Genomic DNA, 13,700 nt, shown 5'->3' with positions numbered 1-13,700 from the left:
GCCTTTGTAAGGGGCTGGCCCCTGGGCACACAGGTGTGGGGATACCCGGGAAGCTGTGGTGTAGAACAGGTATGATCTGATGAGCAGCAATATCCCAGGTTCCATGAAGCACTTCCTGATGGAAGATGGGGCCCCACTGAGCAGAAGCCCTCAGCGGGGGCTGGGAGGGGTGTGTGCAGAGCACCACGGCCATGGTCAGGGTGCATCAAAGGCAGACATCATCAGCACATCACAGCCAGCTCAGATGTGGCTCCTGCTGGTCCTAGCCTGGTGGCTGCAGCCAGCACTGAGAACCAGGCATCTGTGGGACTATCACAAGGGAAAGCTTGGAACAAGGGTTCATGCTTGCACGGTCTTCTCAGCCCAGCCCGGGTGGACACGGGACTCGCCTGCACAGGCTGCCTCGCAGAGGGGACAGTCAGTTGGCAAAGGTCAGCATCTGGCAGGGAAGCCGCTACTCGAGGTGGCTTGTGGGACCTGACTCTGCAGCTCAGCCAAGCTGCCCCAGGGGATGCAGTGAGGTGGCCCAGTGTCCCCTCAGGTGTGGCTGGAACCACAGGGTGGAATTGCGGAGGTGGCGCGGATGCTCCCCCAGGTTGGGATATATGTGGTTTATTGTGGGGCAGGGGGTCTGCTGCTTCCTGAGGGGACACACAGGGACAATGTCAGATGGGTATAGCAGGGTCATAACAGGGCGCGGAAAGAACTGGGGCCCCAAGAACCGGCCACAGACCAGTGACCATGGGGAAACAGGGGCTGAACTCAGGGAGGGGCTCCAGGTCCTCAGAGCCCGATGGACGTGGACGACGCAGCCCAGATCATGGTAAGAAAGGGGCTCGGTGTTGGGAGACAGTGATGGTAAAGTTGAGATGCTCCATTGATGGGCACCAATGGGCTTTTTATAAGTAAAAATCTTAAATTCTAAATAACGGAGTCCCCTAGCAAGGAAAGCCTTCAAATGCTAATAACTCCACTTATAAATACCTGCCTGTATTATTTCGCTCCTTCTGGGCAAGAAGTTGTGTCTTTAGAATCAAAAGTTCAAACCTTCAGATTCTCATTTGTGCAAATGTTTTGGGCACAGACTGGCTTTCAAATCCATCTTCAAAGGTCTCAAAAAGCAATTGTTTTGTTTGAGAAGGTGGCTTCTAAACACACTCTTAAAATACTGAATTAAGAATAACATACAAATCGCTACCATTAAAATGGTCAAAACCCTCCATTCTTGGAAGTTTAGCTTTCCAAGTCTGGAGGTGACGGGCCACTGGGGATGCTAACCTTCTGCCCCTAGATTCCTCACTTCCTGCTCCAGATTCCAATAGGGAGACTTTCTCTGTGATTAGCTTACTGAGTAGGGACTCCTCTTTCAAGGGGGTCTTTGCTCCCCTTATGGGGCCTGTGAGGCCACCCTGAAGGCACAGCTGGCAACAGAGATGTGGGGTACCTCCATCTGTTTCAAAGCCCAGAAATTTGCTATAACCCAAACTAGCTGTAATGTTCAATATCTCTAATTTACTTTTTCCATGTTTGTTTTTATTTTTATTTATTTTGGGGGGCTGCATCGGGTCTTAGTTAAGGGATCTTTCATTGTGGTGCCTGGGCTTCTCTCTATTTGAGGCACCAGGGATCAGTAGTTGTGGTGCACGGGCTTAGTTGCCCCATGGCATGTGGGATCCTAGTTCCCCAACCAGGGATCGAACCGGCGTCCCCTGCATTGGAAGGTGTGTTCTTAACCACTGGACCACCAGGGAAGTCCCTCCATGTTTGCTTTTATGTAAAATCCTCTGGGGTTCTACTAAATAAACCTGGGAGCTCCTTACACAGTGTTGAGCTAATTAACATTGCGGCTGAATCAATGAAAGGTGTCCTGACTCAACTGGGCCTTAATCCTCCATAAACTTGACCTTGAGCAGCAGATGGTGACCTGAGGACAGAAGCACGGTTCCCCCTGCTCTTTGTGGCAGGGGTGTTTACAGTGCAATCCTGACACGTTTCTCCAGTGGTTCTTGATATTAAACCAGTCTTGTGTTCTGGCCTCCTTCCCTGGCTTTGTGGAAGGAAAGGACAGTGCGACACTAAGGTATAAAAAACCAGAACTCAGTGCCAAGGCTGAAAGCGATCCACCAGGTCTGCAAAGACGCCAGGAGGGAAGCGGGGGTCGAGATGAACCCTCCCAGCCTGGGTCTGTCTGGCTCTCCTCATTATTATTCCTTCCTAAGCAAGTGAGGCTTCTATTTTTGCTGCAAGGCGCCGGATGCCTTCCAATCCCCCTGCCATCTCCTGGAGAGAGGCTGGGATTTCGTTTTCTATTCAGGCAGCTCAGGGATGCTGAAGGGAGGGTCATCCAGGAGACTGGGAGCCAGAGAGAAGCACTGCCTGCCAATCGTATCAAAAGAGGACGCAGCGCTCTGGACAGCTCTGGGCAAAATGACAGGGCAGGCACGCAGTCTGGGGGGCACTCAGGGCCTGGTGCAGTAAAGGTTATTCAGTCCATCCTGTGCTCGCCATGACAGGCACTCATGCTTCACAGGTGAGAACTTTTAATCCTCCCAGCACCACTGCAAGGTAGTGAGGGTGGTCATCATCCCCATTTTACAGATGGGGAAACAGGCTCATATAAGGTATTGAGGCCACACAGGAAGTGCTAGGGCTGGGATTTAATCCTGGCACTTGCCCCCGAGTCCATGCTCTTAGCTCCCACATTATGCTGGTAGGAAGAAATGGGGAAAGATATTTATAATATGTAAACCAAATGAAGGATCATTAAGAAATCAATAAGAAAATCAAAAATTGAGCAAAAGGCATGAACTAGTAATTCACAGAATAATAAACACATAAAATAAATATATATATATATATGAAAAGATGTTCAACCTCACTGGCAGACAGAGAAATGCAAACTAAGACCCCTTATAGACACGTTTCCCCCACCAAACATTAAAAACATCTGACAAGGGCTTCCCTGGTGGCTCAGTGGTTAAGAATCCGCCTGCCAATGCAGGGGACATGAGTTCGAGCCCTGGTCCAGGAAGATCCCACATGCTGCGGAGCAACTAAGCCCGTGCGCCACAACTACTGAGCCTGCGCTCTAGAGCCCCTACTCCGCAACAAGAGAAGCCACCGCAATGAGAAACCCGCGCATGGCAACGAAGAGTGGCCCCCGCCCTCCACAACTAGAGAAAGGCCACACACACCAATGAAGATCCAATGCAGCCAAAAATAAATTTTTTTAAAAAAGAAAAGCATTAAAAATATATATATCTTAAAAAAAAAAACATCTGACAATACCAAGTGTTGTCACTGCATAGGACAAGGGGGACTCACACACGCAGCTGGCAGGAGTGCTCATCAGGAGACCCACTTTGGAAAACAAATTTAGCTGCTTTGAGAAAATCTGAAGACTCGTGTACTCTCTCCTGCAACAATTCCCATCCTTGCTAAATATTCTAGACAAATCTGGCTCATGGTCACACAGAGATGCACCGCGTATTCCTAACAGCCTTGTCTTAACAGCAAGAAACTGGGGAGCCCCTAAACAGACAGATTACATCACATTCCTACAATGAACCCCACAGCAGCGAAAAGGTCTGAATGACAGCTACACATTTGCCTATGGATGAATCTCACAAACATAAGGTGAAGCAAAAAAGGCAAGCTACAGAAAAAACACACAATTAGATATCATTTACATCATGCTTCAAGACATGCAAAAATCCCAGGCGCAGCAGGTATGCTGACAAACGTAGTGAGTGTGAACATCGAACTCTCACAGCAGGTACCTCTGTGTGGGAGACAAGGGGGTGCCGGCAGGGAGGGGCTCTAGCTGTGTTAGTCACTGTGATGGTTTCAAACATGTCCACAGACTCTTGGACATTCCCCTCAAAAGGTGGAGCCTACCTCTCCTTTCCCTAAGTGTGGGCTGGACTTAGTAACTTGCCTCTAGTGAACAGACCACGAAAGGCATATGCTATTCTTAGATCACTCACTCTGAGGAAAGCTGGCCACCATGCCGTGAGGACACCCAAGCAGTACCATGGAGAGGTCCACACGGCTGAGAACTGAGGCCTCCTGCCAACAGCCATGTGGATCCTCCAAGCCCCCGATGACTGCAGCCCCAGCCCCACATCTTGAGCCTGAGCCCAGGGAGCTGACCCTGGAGTCTGAGCTGCTCCCAGATCCCTGACCCACAGACTCTATGTAGAAGATAATAAATGTTTATCGTTTTACACCACTTACACTTTGGCATAAATGGTTTCACAGAAATAGATAACCAATACAGTAATACTCTCCACCTTAAGCAGGTGGTGGGTACACAGGTGTTCATCACATGATTCTTTTTACCTTTTTGTATGCTGAATATCTTATGACAAAAATTTAATGCAAAAGACTTGAATTAACTCACACTGATTAATAATCGCAAATGGTGGATCGTAAAAGGCAGGAACCCGCGATAGGCACGCACTTCATCCTTTTGGGTGACTGAGGAATGACCTCCCTCCTGGGGACATAAAGAACTTAGAAAAGCCCCAACGAAGGGGTGGAGAGTCATGGGAAGTTGTGACTGGGTAGGGGAGGAGGGGGCCGAAGGATGTGCTCTATTAACATATTAAAATAGGGAGACTTTGGGACTTCCCTGGCGGTCCAGCGGTTAAGACTCTGCACTTCCACTGCAGAGGGCACGGGTTCGATCCCTGGTTGGGGAACTAAGATCCTGCATGCCACTCCGTGTGGCCAAAAGAAAAAAAAAAAAAATAGGGAGACTTTTTTCAGGCTAAGAGAGTATGTGCCTGAGCCCAAGAGGCAGGCAGCAGATCCCCGGGTGGGTCTTGTGGGGGTGAGGAGGGCTGGCAGCAGTCAGGGTGGCCCACCCCCTTACCTGTTCTCCCTAGCCTCGCGGCAGGGCTGCCCAGAAGCCGGGATCTGGTCATCAACACGCCCCTCCCTCTCCTGCAGGTCCCAGAGAACAGAGGGACACCTCACTCCTGAGAAGCAGTTGGGCTGGTCAGAGTCAACTGGTCCAGTTAAAGCAGCCACACCAGTCACACCCAGCAGACCCATTCTGCCAGTCCCGAAGGACCAGCACAGAACGACGCAAGACCACTTACTTTAAATCCTCATACTTAAGGGCTTAAGTCCAAAATCTCACACGGGCTCTTTTCCTCAATTTACGCATTCCAAGAACTCCGTCCAAATCCATTTTAAGTGAAACAACCACTTTCCTTGCCATAAAGCGACAGCTGAAGCAACAGTAATGCCTCAGATATTCCGAGCTTGCTTTCCTTTCGTAAAAAAGCACTCAGACGAGGTGACAGAGGAGGTTAAGCCACTCCTTTGGTGTCTTTTTGACCCCGACTTGCCGGGAAAATGGCCACTGAGAATTTGGATCATTTGTGTTTGTTCTCATTATTCGCGCTTTCCGGCTGGCACCCCGAGGACGAGAGGAGGAAAAAGACGTGATGAGAAATGCAAATGCTGGAGGGGACCGTGTGTGTCATCAGGGCCCTCCGACAGCACCAAAGGTGGTGCGGGTGAGGAAGAAGTCCCGCCCCCAGTGATGCTCCGCCCTCACCTTGAAGGGCGGGGCCCAGACAGCCATGCTCAGCTGCTGGGGACCAGGATGCCTGACTGTCTGTCTCCTCATCTCCCAGCCAGTCAGGACCCGGCTCAGACAAGAGCCCAAAGGGCATGATGTCCCCAAACCCGCCTGCAGCGGCCACCTCGAGCTCAGCCCGAGACAGGTCCTGGAGAGCCGGGGCAGCAGGCAGCATGGAGCTGGACGGCACCCCCAGCAGCTCGCCCAGACCCAGAGACGGCGGAAGGCAGTGAGACCAAGACTGGACTTCAGCTCCCACCTCTCTGCCATGAGCTGTGACCACAACCATTCCTCCATCACCCTGAACCTCGGGCTCTGCCTCAGAAACAGAGGAGACCCCCGGGATTCTGGGGGTCCCCCAGTCCCTCCACAGCTTTCAGGACAATGGTGGACCCTCCTTTGGAGGAAATCAAGGCAGAGGGGCCAAGTCGGGGGGCTGAGGGTGGATGCTAGCTCAGGACTCACAGCTCTGTTTCCTCAGATGTGAAATGGGGATAATAACATCCTCCTGTAAACTGATGTCATGGGATTGAGACAGGCTGGGACTTGGACCCTCTGCTGCAGTGCTTGCACCTGGACACACCTCTCCGCAAGCAACAAAATACAAAGAAACTATATGGGACTGAAAATAACTACGTGCATGCGCAGTTGGGGCAAATTCTGGACAAAAAGATACAAAGAGACCAAAAATCCCAACTGCCACTCTTGAAGGGCTGGAGCAAAACTAGGGTGTTGGGAGCAAAAGCCAGGTACTGCGCATGCCCCCTGCACACAACACCATCTAAGGAGCGGACAGAACACCTAAATGCCCCTCTGGCCTGACCCCTGGACACACCCCTACCCTCACCCCATATAAGGAACAAGCAAGGGAACCTGTTGTTTGTTCCCGCTCCCCGCTGCTGCAGCAGGGGCCCCAATAAAGCCTTGCCTGAATTTCTTGTCTGGTCCCTTATCAATTTCTATTGATTAAGGGAGCCAAGAACCCTGGTCGGTAACAGGATGGCCCTGTGGCTTCAATGAGGTGTCCACAGGTACTAAGGGAGACACACATGGCTCTTGTTATAAAGCCACCAGAGCCTGCTGCCCTGCAGCTGCCTCTCCCCAGCACTCATCGCCCCAAGAAGTGCTTGTTCGTCAGCCTCTGGGAGCCCCTCAGAGCGGGGACTCCACACCCAGGGCCTCATCGACAGCACCTGGCTCACAGGAAGGGTCCTTACTCCCGGATTCCAGAATCCCCTGGCTTGTCCCCTTTGTCCCCACAGCAGCCAGCCCTAGTCCGCCGGGAGCTTCCTCACCTCATCATGAGGGTCTGGATGCCCTTCGAGGATGCTGCATGTTCAAGAGGGAGATTGTAAGTCCAAAGGGAGGCAGGTTCCTGGGGCAAGTCAGGGGCCACCCAGCACCACTTATACCCCATTAAGTGGACCCCATTAAACTACTCTGAAACCCCTTCCTACACATTCCCCAGGCCCACTCTCTCCCGAATCATGAGTGTTCCAGGAGAAGACAGGATTCTACCTTGAGGGTCATTCAGGGGCACCTCTACCTGGTGGATAAAGGGGCTGAGCTGTGCAGAGCTGTCCCCGGGCCTCTCCAGCCCATCCTGGGAGCGATGTGGTGTGTGGTGGTTCCTGATGAGGAAAATCGTAAATATTCTAGGGCAGGACAATCAAACTAAGACAGAAAGAAAATAAAAAACAAACGACATGCCCCCTTTGTGGCAGGCCTTTCCCAATGTGCAACGTGCATCTATCCGTACATGAAACAGTAAGCAGACCTCCTCAAAGCAGGAGGATGAAATCAACCTTTGAGAAAAGTTGGCCTCTTCCTTTAGATGCCAGCACTGTAATATTGTAATTGTACGATTAATATACTTCTTTTTCATCTCATACAAGGGTACAAGGGGTCACATTGACCAAAGGCTTGTCTGTACATGCATAATTGAAAAATAAAACAACTTTGTTGAATTATGTGCACAGTGCTAACCTGTCAGTATGATACATAATTTCTTTGTCTCAAAATGTATATAAAACTGTGTCTCTAACTCCTGATCATTGGTGTTCTCAGAGCTTCTGAGAATCTGTTTCCCGGTTTATAATCCTCAATTTGGCTTGAATAAAATTCTCTTTTCTTTCATCTTAGCGTGACTGTTATCGGATTTTTCACTGACACCCCCTCACAGGCTGCAGGGGGATGGGTCAGGGAGGTGACACCCCTCCTGGAGGCCACCTGTTTACTACACCACACAAGTTGGGGGCTTCCACATCCCACACCAGCCTCCAGGAGAAAAGTGAAAGCCAGGTTTGGGTTTTTTAAAGTATGCTAACAGAGATGCTAGAAAATAATGTACTGGCAAAAGCTGATAAGAAACTAAATTGCCACGTCAGGCCCCCAAACTGTATGTTAAGAACAGGATCCTAGCAGCGTCATCCAGGCCAGTGACTCACCACACACACCACCAATACACAGCCTCTCATCTGGAAAAGGAGGACAAGGAAATGAATTTCACTCTCAAAGTAGGGCCGGACTCAAGCAAGGGTCACCCTGCGTATCCCTCCCCACACATGCCTGTGAAACACACAGGGAGACGGTAGCGGGGCTGGAATTGTAAGCCGAAGTGTTTATACCTGCCAAACCTCAGGCTTCTTGGGGTAATCCAAGCCCCCCAAAAGAGGGGGACGTTGTTGTTGCTGCACGGTCTGCTCTCCAGTGAATCCCACAGCCGGCCTGCGATGACTTCCTGTTTCCCCAAGGTACTCCCCTCCCTGATACACCTGTGACTTTGTACGTGCCAGGACCTTCACCCAAGTGCCAGGCTGCCTTTGGTTTTAAAGATGTATTTCATGAGAGCTTTCACTTTTCCACAGAGGTTATTCCAACCTGGCATCATCACCAAAGCTGGCCGATTACTGAGGTCTCTAATTATACTTCCGGATGCCAGAGTAGGCTGGATGCCAGCCCCGAAGGCAGGCATGCGACGCTCCCGCTAGGCCCAGGGAGGCAGCTGCTCTCAGGACATCATCAGTGTGTCCTTCAGGTGGTCATGGTTGTCAAAGGCCTCTTTCCAGTCTTGCTTTATCATGACAATCTGCTGTTTTGTTTAACGTTGTTTGGGTCCATCCTTATCAGTTTCTTTTCCAATGACTAGACTTTAAATAAGACACAAGTACTTTGGGACCAAATACAAACCCTCTACTGCCAAAGCAGAAATATACACAGTCAGAATATTCTTACTAAACCAGCCTTAGGATGAAGCTGATCTAATAGAAGAGAGGACTGAGAGAAGGAAATTGAACCCAGGAAAAAGAGGTCAAGCTACTAGATCAAGCCTTGCCTGAAACCATCCATCTGGACTTTTCAATTACACAAGAAACGTTTATGTCAACATGGCACGGGTTTTCTGTTACCTCAGGTGTCTTAATAAATGAGGAAACTGAGGCCCAAGGAGATACCATGACTTTGTCAGCCCGGAGAGCAACAGAATGAAAGCTCTATTATGTTGCACTAAATCCTGCCTTGTGTCAAAATCCTAGGCTGTGCTCATTGTGGTTTTTACACAAAATCCCGAATTCTTTACAGTATGGAGGCAGGCCCACCATTCAAGCCTTACAACAATCATAATCTAGCAGGAATTAGATTTAACTCAATCAGATTTTTTTTTTTTTTTTACTTCTCCAAAAGCAACAGGGCAAGCCTAAATGGTCCGTGGAGATGCTACCCAATGTGAGGGCTACAGGGCACAATTTACATCAAACATGTCTGCACCACCTCCCTCTCTCTGAAAGATAGCTCTGACCCCGGCTCATGTTTCGGTGTTTACAGAAAACCTCAAGGCGGCTTTCAGCCAGAAATGTACTCTTTTTTTTTTTTTAATTTGATGTTTTTAAAATAGTAGTTGCTTTACAATGAAATGTTCTCTTCATTAGCCTCATACATAGGCACTGCTATGACTAGCAGGCTACAGTTGTGTTGGCTTGCCCTCTCCCTCCATCCCCTGCCCGCCCCCTCTGCCCCCCTCCCTCCCTCCCTCCCTTCCTTTCCTTTCTTTCTATGACGGATACGAAGACCCAAGGAAGGCTCAGCAAATCAGTTCTGAACTCCGCTGTCCACCTGTCTTACACCCGAGGATCTGAGGACTCAAAGTCACAGTCGGGGCCAAACCTGCAGGGTCAGAGGCCCCGGGTTCACTTCACCATGTGCTGAGCCCCCCATCCCCGCCCTCCCCCGAGAGACTGTACCTCGCAGGGCACTACCTACTCGCACAGCCCTGGTGATACCAGCAATTCCAGACTCCCCCCCGGGACCTGGGGGACGTCAGGGAAGTGGGGCGTCCAGCTGCCCCCAGCCCCCCACAGGCCTCGGCAGGGCAGCACCCACACCGAGAGGAGTCCACACTTGGACACACGTAGTGCTGGGCAGGGGGAGGCTGGCTCCGGACGGGTTTTCTGCTTCACAACTGCCCAAGAGGAGAAGCCCACCAGCAGCAATGCTGAACACTCCGGAAACCAACAAGAGTCACCCGGGCCTCGGGGAGCTGTGTCCCCCGTCGCAGAGCATCCCGCCTACACTCTGTCTCAGACCTGCCCCCACCCCGTCTGCCCCCCGTGCCCCGCTGGCCCGTCCACGTGTCCAAACTGGCAGGTGGGGCCCGGCCCACCTCTGGCCGCATCCCTGCCCACCCCGCCACCCAAGCCCACCCCTCCCCCGCCTGCACGCCAGGTCCTCCTGGGTCACCCAGCACAGTGCCCCTCCTCCCAGGGCCCTGCAGCACTGTGTGTGATTCCTCCAAACCCTGCCGTGAGTGGCACAAGGACAAGGTGCCCCCCCACACCGTGTCCTAGCTTCTCCCAGGCGAGGCCTCAGAAAGATGTTCACCCTGTTTCTAATGAGAAAAGGCCCCTCGCTTTCTTACTTGGCTGCGTCGGAAGGCGACGCGGCTTCTGGGGAGCAGAGGTGGTCTCCCGAGTGAAGAGCAAATATCTCACCACCCCCGGGACCCCCAAGACCCCCAGGAGCGAGGGTGAGGTCTGCCCTGCCCCCTCCTGCCTGCAGGGTGCCTTGCGCCAGCCGGGACCCCAGATGCCGAGGCTGCATCACACCGCAGCCCGGCAGAGCCCTTGGGTGGCCCAGCGCCCTCAGAGGCCCAGCTGGGGGCGGGATGGGCGGGCCACCCCAGCAGAGCTCATGCCCGCCCACTCGTATCTGATGGACAAATGGACAGACCAACGACACAGGACCTGCTCCAAGAACTGACCCAGGGTAGCGAGGGGGGTCATGCCTGAGACTGCCAAGTGGCAGCCTACGAAGGACACACGCCTGACGACACCCGGGGTGGGGGTCCCAGGGGACTTGAGAGAGAGAAACGGGGTTCCAGCTCAAGGTCAGAGTCCTCATAGCTTCCCCCCCACCCCCAGAGAAGCCAGGCTGCCCTGAGAAGGAATGGCTGGTGGTCCTTCAAAGCTGACTCCTGTAAGCCCCTCAGGGGCGGGAAGCACAGCACTTTGGTGGACGAACTGAATGGCTGGGAGGACCACGCCCTGGCCAGGTGGGCTGACTGCATCCCTCCTGGCCCGTGTCCACTTGCATCAAGCGGTCCAGTTTGGAGGCACTCATGGTGCTTTTTTCACAGTTGCAATGGCTTGTTAATGATATGTTACTCGTGGTCCTTTATTTCTTGACTGTTTTCACAGGCCTGCACATTTTGTGACTCACTTCTATTTTCCTTACCTTGTATGGAGTCTAGGTTGGCTTGAATTTATACTTATTTCAGTTAGACTCTCTGGTTTGCCTGGACCAGCAACAGCAGGAGATTGGGGCAGGGGGTGCCGTACATAGGGTGGGATTTGTGTGGCTTTGCTCAGGGTCCTAGCTCAGCCCTGCCCTCTTCCCATTCTGCTCTGAAGTCTAACTTCTTCGCTAAGTCATAGAGATGTTCCTCCTCCACCCCTCCCCGCTTCTCTGGTCTTTCTCATTCTTACCCCGTGATGCTCTGTCCTTTCACTGAGATCCTTCCTCCAGCTAACCCCTCCTCCCTTTCACACCAGGCCTCCAGGGAACACTCTGCTCTCCCAGAAGCAGAACCTCTGATCCCACACGCTTTCCAAGCCCCTCTTTTTAACTCCCTCAATAGCCAGTACTTGAGTTACTACATCTCAGACCTGTTCTCAGCATTTCCCCACTGAGGGCGGGGCGCCACCCCCCTGCCCCCCATATCGTATGAAGTTTTCTGAAAGCAGCCTTCCTGATGACTTAGAACCATAAGACATTAGGATGGTTTTGCAGGCTCCTCTAAACGTGACAAGATGTAGTCCTGGACTTTAGGACACAGAAAAAGTAAAGCGTGTTCCCAAGATGTAGCAGCCGTCGCCATAATGGAGATCGGAAAATACACGTATCTGTGTATCGCTTTCAAAACCATCGGCACCTGCGTTTGTAGTTGTTTTACGCCAGGCTGTGTAGCGTGTGTTGTATTATTTGGGTTTTACAGAATAATGGGGAGGGTTTAATATTATTCTGCCACGTAAAGGGAAACACAGGAAGAAACGGGAAGTGAAGCTGCCTGCTCTGAAAAAACAATTCAGCTTGAACAAGCAGTGAAGAGCACTGCTGTGTTTCTGAGACTCAGGATTGACAAAGCCAGGCAAGCCGCTAGGAGCTTCCTCTGATCTCACCCCGCTTGAGAGATGCTGGCATTTCCTGGGCAGTCACCACACCCCAGATGGGCCAGGGGAGGAAGCGCTGTGCTCTCCCCAACTCTGCCCGAGACACCCAAGTGGGAACATTCCAGGAACTACGGGATGATTCAGACCTGAGCTCCTCATCCTGCCCTCACTTGGAATTTTGTAAGCTTTTGGTCCTTTCAATCTTCAGCCATGTTTAGTCTTTTCCTTCTGGTCGCATGGGAAATCTACCCATCAGGCAGACCGGGAGAGTGAGTGAGCATGCAGGTGGGAAGGAAGCCCCCACAGCACTGCCTGGTGACAGGGTGTCCACACGGCCACCCACTCCTTTAGCCAGTGGCGTCAGCTAGAACCAGGGTGGATGGGTCCCCAGATCCAATACGGCCTCTTCTTTGCTGTGGTGTTGAGAGCAGCCACTTGGATCAGAGCAGCACTTCATACTGTCACATGCTGCTTCCCTTTCTCCCTTTTTTGCCCAAACCACACTCCTCTGTGATAGAAGTAGGGGAATGATACTGCCTCCCCTACTGGGGAGGATACTGCCTCCCCCAGGACGCACTCCCGCCGGGAACTCATAGACAGCATCTCTTCCCTTCCAAATCCACCTTCTGGTGCTTGTTTGGATCTGAACTAGCAACTTGGCAGAACCACAGAAAAGAACAGATGTGCTCCGAGGGGTCAGGTGATCGGCAGCATGGTACCAAAAAAAAACAGGCGGCAAGCAAGCCTCAAGGCAGAGCGTGGGGAGGGAAGCATGGTCAGCAGCAGGGTTTTGAAACCTCCCTGAATGCCCACCTAAAACAAACATAGCAACTATAGATTCAAACCCCAAACCCACAGACAACATTTACAACAGAACTAGGTGACAATGTTTCCCCACAAACCTGAAAACACAAGCAGGTAGGAATCGAGTACTGACAGTCTCAAGACCTGTGTGGTCTTGACATCTGCAAAAGAAACGGGAAGTAGCGGGGTGACCAGGAAACCTGACAACAGGAGAGCCCGGAAGAGCCACGACTGACGTTTACGGGAAAGCCAGGCGGGGAGACCAGGATGGGCTTTCTCTGCAGCAATAGTGGGATAAGTTGTCTACAGTGGGGACCAAGGTGCTGTGACCTCTCTGAATTGGAACAAGGGCTCCCTTCCATGGTGAGGAAAACCACTGGGACTGGCATCAAAATTTAGCAGGACAGAGCTTACAGAGATGAAGGAGAGGGGAAGGCCAAGTACAAGCGGGGAAGGGAAAAAGGGCTCAGGAAATCTCAGGAGGTCATATTTTTCTGTAGCACTACACATAAATAACAGAAGAGAAAGCTCTGTGCATATAGAAGAGCTGTCCTGAACCATGTCTCCTTCCAAAAGTTCAGGAAAACTAATTTCACACCAAAAAGATCAACAGAAAAACACTAACATCAAATACCATTATA

Source organism: Leucopleurus acutus (genome assembly GCF_964270905.1).
Source record: "Leucopleurus acutus genome assembly, chromosome: 1".
NCBI lineage: Eukaryota > Metazoa > Chordata > Mammalia > Artiodactyla > Delphinidae > Leucopleurus > Leucopleurus acutus.
This window is presented reverse-complemented; position numbering follows the sequence as displayed.